At 36.3% G+C, this 6,995-nt stretch overlaps 1 protein-coding gene and 1 long non-coding RNA gene across 2 annotated transcripts in view; one reads left to right on the top strand and one right to left on the bottom strand.

Annotated features, from left to right (window-relative positions):
• LOC107752821 (CUGBP Elav-like family member 2) overlaps positions 1-735 on the top strand; it is a 98,517-nt gene extending 97,782 nt beyond the window's left edge. Inside the window, exon 15 of the mRNA XM_016568887.1 lies at positions 320-735. The gene's annotated coding sequence lies outside the window, so the exon portion shown is untranslated. The remainder of the gene's footprint in view (positions 1-319) is intronic.
• A 1,163-nt stretch (positions 736-1,898) lies between these two features.
• LOC107752823 (uncharacterized) lies at positions 1,899-3,095 on the bottom strand. The gene is made up of 2 exons (XR_001641389.1): positions 2,200-3,095; positions 1,899-2,107 (listed from the first exon to the last, which is right to left on the bottom strand). It is a non-coding gene; the product is annotated as an uncharacterized LOC107752823 (long non-coding RNA).
• Between the last annotated feature and the right edge of the window lie 3,900 nt (positions 3,096-6,995).

Raw genomic sequence — 6,995 nt, 5'->3', positions numbered from 1 at the left:
GATCCATCTGAGGTCTCGGACCAGGATGGATACCTTTGGGTGTATGTCTGTATTGAGGAGATGGAGTGTGTATTTGTATTCTCTGTGTGAGCGAGTGCCTCATTTACGTGTACATGTTGGCAATTTATTCAAAATTTGTGTACTGTACGAAAAAAAAAAATGCTAATGTGATGTTGGTGAAACGCTGGTTAATAGCGCTGCTGCTGTTGTTTGTTTGTTTGTTTTGTTTGTTTGTTTGTTTGTTGTTCTCATGGTTTAATGATGTTAGTTGTGTGCCGGAGCTGTGTGTGTAACTCTCCTCTCCCGTTTTCTTCCCTAGAACTCATCTCCATGACTCTATGCTCATCGTTTGCCTAGCATGTCTACGTGGCGTACAAAAAAAAAAAAGTCTCATCGTCCCGTCATTATTTCTGATGTCTTTCTGAGTTCTCCTGCTCATAATCTGGTCTCCTTTTACTGATCTTTGTACTTTGATCTTAGCCTGATCTTTTTTTGGAAAAGTTTCGCATGTGACCTCATTTTGACCTTTTTTTTCTTGTGTTTGTTTTGGTTTCTGTTTTGTTTTTTGTTTGTTTAGATTAACTGGTGAGGGAGGGAGGGAGCAAGGGAGTGAAGGAAGGGAGGAAAGACAAAAAAAAAACAATAATAATAATGTGAAAACGCTGCATTCACACTCTAGAGACAGAGTATATTTACTAACATAACCAGAGCATCATTTTAAGAAAACAGAAAACAGAAAAATAAATAAATCCTGTGGCAAAACAATTACGAATATTTACGTTTGACTTTTTTCTTTCTTTTTTATTTGTCAGATTGTTTTCTCTCTCTCTCTCTTTATATATTGTTGTTGTTTTTTTGTTTTGTTTGTTTGTTTTTCATTCATTTCAAGTAAACTTGAACGTTCAATACAGGGATTGGCGTTGGGACTTACTGTTGGCAACACTCTTAATTTGAGGCCTGCCGTAAGAAACCCATGCTGGTTTCTAAACGAATAGACTACTTCCACGCAGTTTTAATAAAAATAAAAAAAAAGATCAATATTAGAATCTCCCAGAGCTTGCTCGTGGTTTTTACATTTTCCAGGCAGTGTAAAGTTTTTTGATAAGGCCATTTTAAGTGGCTTGATTTCTCATTAAAGTCTATATAAAACCACTTTTTTCTAGAGTAGTAAAGTTATTAAAAACACACACACAAACACACACACACACACACACACACACACAAGACTGCCCTGTTTGGGGGGAAATGCTACCTACGTGTCACACCTTTTGCTGAACTGACTTACAGTTAGACAATCTGTGGTTTAAATGCACATGAAATGACCTATATTTTATACTGTTTAAATGTATAGAGGAAAAAAAAAACAGAGTTTGTGTAACCCGCGGTCCCGTCGGTGCTTTTCGTAAAGAAAGTCGTGGTTTCATCAAGTCTAACAGTCTTATTTGTCTCATGTTTTTAAAGAGAAGACTAAAAATCAATTTACTTGAACAATAGACAAAGCCTTTCATAAGTACTATTACTACTACTCTTTTTATTTTGTTTGTTTGTTATTTTCCTTGTTTTTTTATTATGAATCTTTTTTGTTTTTTTTGTTTTTGTTTTTGTTTTTTTAGTTTTTTTGATAGGAGTCCCTCTGCTAAATTTCTTGTTGGGTAATTAGCTATATAAAAATTCTTAAACGTTACAGTGTCGGCTTGTGAAGCATCTATGTCATTTATATTATTTCATTTCTATTGTGGGAAACAATATTTAGATGTGTTATGTTGTTCAGCAAAAATGTGATTTTTTTTTTTTTTCTTATAAAGATGAGTGGAATTTAGTGCCAAATTCTGACGGTACATCCTGCCTACAGCTTCAGTGTTTTACTTGTGAAATTATTTGATAACATGGGTATTTTATTACGTAAGTGTTTTGTATGGAACCCTCATATTTAAAGATGTAGATTTAAAAAAGGTTGTTAACTTGCTCTTCTGTGGTCTTGTTGCCTGAAACTGTTCATGTTTTTGATTTCTTTCTTTTTTCTTTATTTGTAAAGATGTAAAAAGTGCCCATGTGTCATAATCGCTCTCACAAGCACACACACACACACATGCACGCATACACACACCTATGCTAAAGGTTGACCTCACAACCCTCTTTTCTTTGATGGGTGTGTGTATGTGAGCCCCTGAGATTGAGTCTCAGCAGTTCTCCTTATACACACACACACACACACACACAATGCACTTACACCACAGAAGGCCCAAAATTTGACAGGACAAATTCATCTGATGTATCATGTTTGTCGGTGAACAATTTATGTGTGATGGGACAAAATATTAACGTATTTTTGTGAATTGTGAATCAGGCGTTGAACTTTTGACCATCATAATATAATACAGGGCCATCACGACAGCCACATAATCATTACGCAACAGCTGATCGGTGTTCCTCTACGTTAAACTCGAAAGTCTCCGTGTAGTCTCGCTTTCTGCTGCCTTTATCAGGACTATTTTACGTTCGTAGGACAAGCAAAACTCCGTCCTGATGCCAAAGTAGTTCAGCATGATCCACAGTGTTCGATAGCGCCTGTAGCACTTTGCTGTAAACGTTTACACATCTTTCGAACGGCCCGTAAAAATATTGTTTACAAACGTAGTTTACAGGCAGCCCCCTCAAACCAGTTTACTCTATAGCACTATTTTATACCCAAGCTCTGCCGTTGCCTTAACACGTCGATCAGTATGAATCGGCTGGAATACATTGCTGCACATTTAATATGTGTGCGTGTGGGTTTTGTTTGACTGTGTACAGATGTGTGTCTGTGCTATGACTGGTTGTTCGTTGTATATTCGTCCACGTTATTTGTAATCTTTAGCCAAAACTGGATCTGCCAAACTTTGTGCCGGCTAAAAAAACAAAAGGGACCCATTCATGAAACTCATTTTATTTAAATTTTCGTACACGCAGAACGTTTTTGTGTATAAATGTTTGTCCTTAAATTGTGCGTAAGAAGAACAAATTTCTGTATGTATTATACATAAACCACCCGTACATAATAAAGCAATAAGCCCCAAGAAGCCATGGTTTACAGTGAATTTATAACAGCTAAGGGGCGTTGTAAACCCCCTTAGCTGTTATAAATTCACTGTAACCCATGGCTTCTTGGGGCTTATTGCTTCTATAAAACGGTTATTCCATATACGTAGTAAGGTTTCACAAAATAAAACGGAGCAAATAAAGTGTAATGATATTAATAAAAACAGTATTCTTCCACCAAACAATGTAGTTCCTCAGAATCAGTTGTGGTTGCAACAAAGTGGTTGCCAAGCAACAGACAAACGTAAACAAAGGTGTATGTTTGTAGAGTAATTTACAACAGCTTCGAACGCGGCTCAACCAATCAGAATCAAGGACCGGAACTATCCGTTTTATAAATTGCCATATAAAACCAGTCTGAAGTAAATGACATAAATCCATTTTAAGTACATTTTTGCACGATAATTAAATTTTTTTGACCATTCTTATGTAAATTGTTACACACATGCCGCAAGACTAAAAACATGTAAATCAAGTGTCTGTTCTCTGTAATGTGACCTATGGTTATTTTTACACTCTTTACTTGTTTGTAAAACTGTGACAGTTTTTGTATGAATGGTTTATACAGAAATTCATTCTGCTTGTCTTTCATGAAAGAGGCCCCAAAAAAATGAAGATGTTTCTTTTTCTGTAATTTACCCCTTAATGAGCAAGTTTCGTATTGGGACGTTCGAGTCAGTCAGTTTATGATATACTGTTCTCTTTGCCAAATCGTACAACCACTAGCACAAACACAAAAGCACATGCGCACTAGCACAGCGTTAGAACACGCAGTATTAAAATTGACGACTCCTTACGCTTCCAGAAAGTTGTTGAAAATTTTGTTCGCAAGACTTTTTCATGGAATGCATCTTTGTTTGACCTCATTTAATTGGTTTGACTTGATGTAATATCACTCTGTAATGAACTGCGGTTCGGCTCAAGTGTTTTTACCTCAGCACAGTGCATTATCGATCTCCGTGTTCTGTTTCGTTTATCACACTTCATCACAATCGACTTCAGACGAACAGGGTAAGCTTTCACGGCCAGCACAATTTCACACACACATTTGTCAGATGTTTAGTAAAGCACAAACTCGCAAGGAGTTCTCGCTGAGACTCTTCAACTCAGGGGTTTTACACACCACGCATCTGGAATCTGTTTCTTTAGTTGCTTTCTTTCTCTTAAGTGCTATTTAACAAGTGTATTTTAAAGAGAGAAAAAAAAAAAAAGATGTGTAGTTTCTTTGCATTTTGGCTTATGTCAAGTTTTTTGGAAATGTATGTGTTTATCTAATGTGCCGTAACAAAAGCTTGTCGTCTGTAGATTAATATCATTTCGTTTGATTCTAAAAAAAAAAACGATTTCAATAGTTTTAAGTATTGTCTTGAGAAAAGCCAAAGTCGATGCATTTCAGTGGATTGTGTAAGCGTGATACATGTTTGTTTGACAACACTTTGAAAATCTGTCGTTGGATGGGAATTTAAAAAGTACAAAAAAAAGCAGGCTTTCCTATTTCTATCACTGATTGTACTTATGCCTTTTGTACCAGTGGAACTTTTTATACTGGCAATTAAAGGAAAAAGAAAAAAAAAACTATCCGACACGCTGCGCGGCCCCAGCCAGGGGCCGACAGCGACTGGTTCCCGAGTTTGATTTCTAGTTGGCGTCCAGAACGTTAGGTTTTGATATAAAGATTTTTTTTTAGAAGAACTTTGGCGTTGGTATCTTTAGCCTCCTCTTCTTAATTCTTCACATCAATATTTGCTTTCCTTATCCTTTTGTTCGTTTCCTTTCTCGGAAAGAGGGTCGAGGAGTTTTCCTTTTGGCTTCTAAATACGTAATGCCGTTTGTCTTTACGAAGAGTCTTTACAACAGCGGTAAGTTTCATTTAGTTAAGTATTGTGCAGTCACCATGATAAAGACGATTTAGAAGTATTTAGTCACCTTCAGTGGATAAATGTATTAGTTTGACAAACAAGATAAAAGTAATTTGAGGACTTTGCGTTTAGCTGTTTAGATTTTTCTGGTTTCTCTGTCTTTGCTGTTAACCTAATCTCCCTTCTCCCTTTTTTTTTTTTTTTCCTGTACCGTTTGTTGGATTGTTTCTTGGTTATTTGGTTTCCTTTTTTTACGTTGCGATTAATTTCAGTCTCATCACCAAACATGGCAAATATACATAAAGATTTATATATGTATATTTCTGTGCAGCCCAACTTGCTGTAACAGTAGATGGACAGCCGTATATTAAACACCCCTCTGCGAGTCCCCCGCCTTTTGCTTCCTAATGTTTGAACTCAAAGCGAAAATTGTTACATTTTTTAAAAAAACGGACCCATTTTTCCACTAGATTTGATTTGAAATGTAACATAAATACTCACCAATGTCGGGGTCGAGGATTTCCTGCTGGCATAAACCTGAAGGCGCTGACTAAGAGGTCATACTGTTCTGTTCTGTACTGTACTGCTGATCTGGGCGAGACCCCCGTCTGTCCTTCTGTCTGTGTCCCTATCCACTATGTGCTGTCCATGTGTCCACTGCATCCCTACAGAGATACCAGAGAGTCCCAAATCAATTAAAGCGTTACAAATGATACTCGAGTGTTCCAGTGCTTTGGAAACTCCAGTTCGAGCAGGTGCCAGGGTTTCAGTGCTTGAAAACCATAGAGAAGGGAGTGTACACCCAACAATGAATATTCTGTCACTCTCACTCTCATGCCACTCTAAATGTGTATGATTTGCTTTCCTCTGTGAAACACAAAAGGAGATATTTTGCCGCAACTTTTCACAATGGAAGTGGATGGGGATTTTGAATGTCAAGCTCTGAATGGGACAAAAAAGCACCATAAATGTAGTCCATACTACTATTTCGTGCCTTCTAAATAAATACGATTGCTTTTGTGTGAGGTGCAGAATTGATGGCAAAATTAGCATTTTTGGGTGCACTGTCCCTTTAACTCTGAGATTCCACCAAAAACTGTGGTTTTATAGAGAAAATAGCAGGATAGCACTTTGTTCTTGTAGAGGTTTTTCTTACGGGAATATTTTACTACAAAGACACACATCTAAGGATGTTTTTTTTTTTACTTTACTGGAAGGTACAAAGAAGTAAAAATGTGAGTCACAATAGTTATCCTTAAAGTTCCATGTTGGTACGTTTTCAGATATGACATTGTCAAAATATGTTACATCAGAATCGCTTCAGAAAAAAGAGAGTCCGTGTCACTGTGTGTGAAAACTGAACTTGGGAGTATATAAGAAATCAGAAAACTTTTATCAAAGACGTCTGCTGCTGGAACACGGAAGCATGACATCGGACAGGTACAAAAGACTTTCCTCTCACTCGGGGCTAGAGGAAGATTATCTTTTATGGTGAGAGAGAAAAAAAAACTGGATCTGACCGATCATGAGCGTATGGCTGAAGGTAAGACTAAACTTAGTATCACAGAGACACACCAAAAAATAAAAAATAAAGATTATGGAACTGTTGTGTGCTTTTTAGGGATGTAACGATTCACTCAACTCACGATTCGATTCGATTCACGGTTATTATTATTTTTTTAACAAAATGAGATTTAAGACAAATTATAAATTAAATGTGTCCTTTTATTATTGCTTGGACGAAATGCTGCACATTTCTTTGTGAACTTGAAATATAACACTATAGTAATATACTAATATAGCACTTGCATATTACTGCTCTTTTGTTGGTTTTGATTGCTTCTATTGTCCTCATTTGTAAGTCGCTTTGGACAAAAGCGTCTGCTAAATGACAAAAAAAAAATATAATGTAAATGTAAATAAACTAAATTGAAATTTTAAAACAAGCCCCAAATTAAATAAGTAACACAAATAAAATAAATATCTTCATATAAACAAAATAAGGCTTTGTCTGTGCTCTTTCCATTTAAAATTAGAGGCAACCACTGCATTTTAATC

Source organism: Sinocyclocheilus rhinocerous, unplaced genomic scaffold (assembly GCF_001515625.1).
Source record: "Sinocyclocheilus rhinocerous isolate Xijiao unplaced genomic scaffold, SAMN03320098_v1.1 scaffold2366, whole genome shotgun sequence".
NCBI lineage: Eukaryota > Metazoa > Chordata > Actinopteri > Cypriniformes > Cyprinidae > Sinocyclocheilus > Sinocyclocheilus rhinocerous.
Note: the sequence above shows the minus strand (reverse complement) of the source record. Positions and strands in the feature narration are given on the sequence as shown.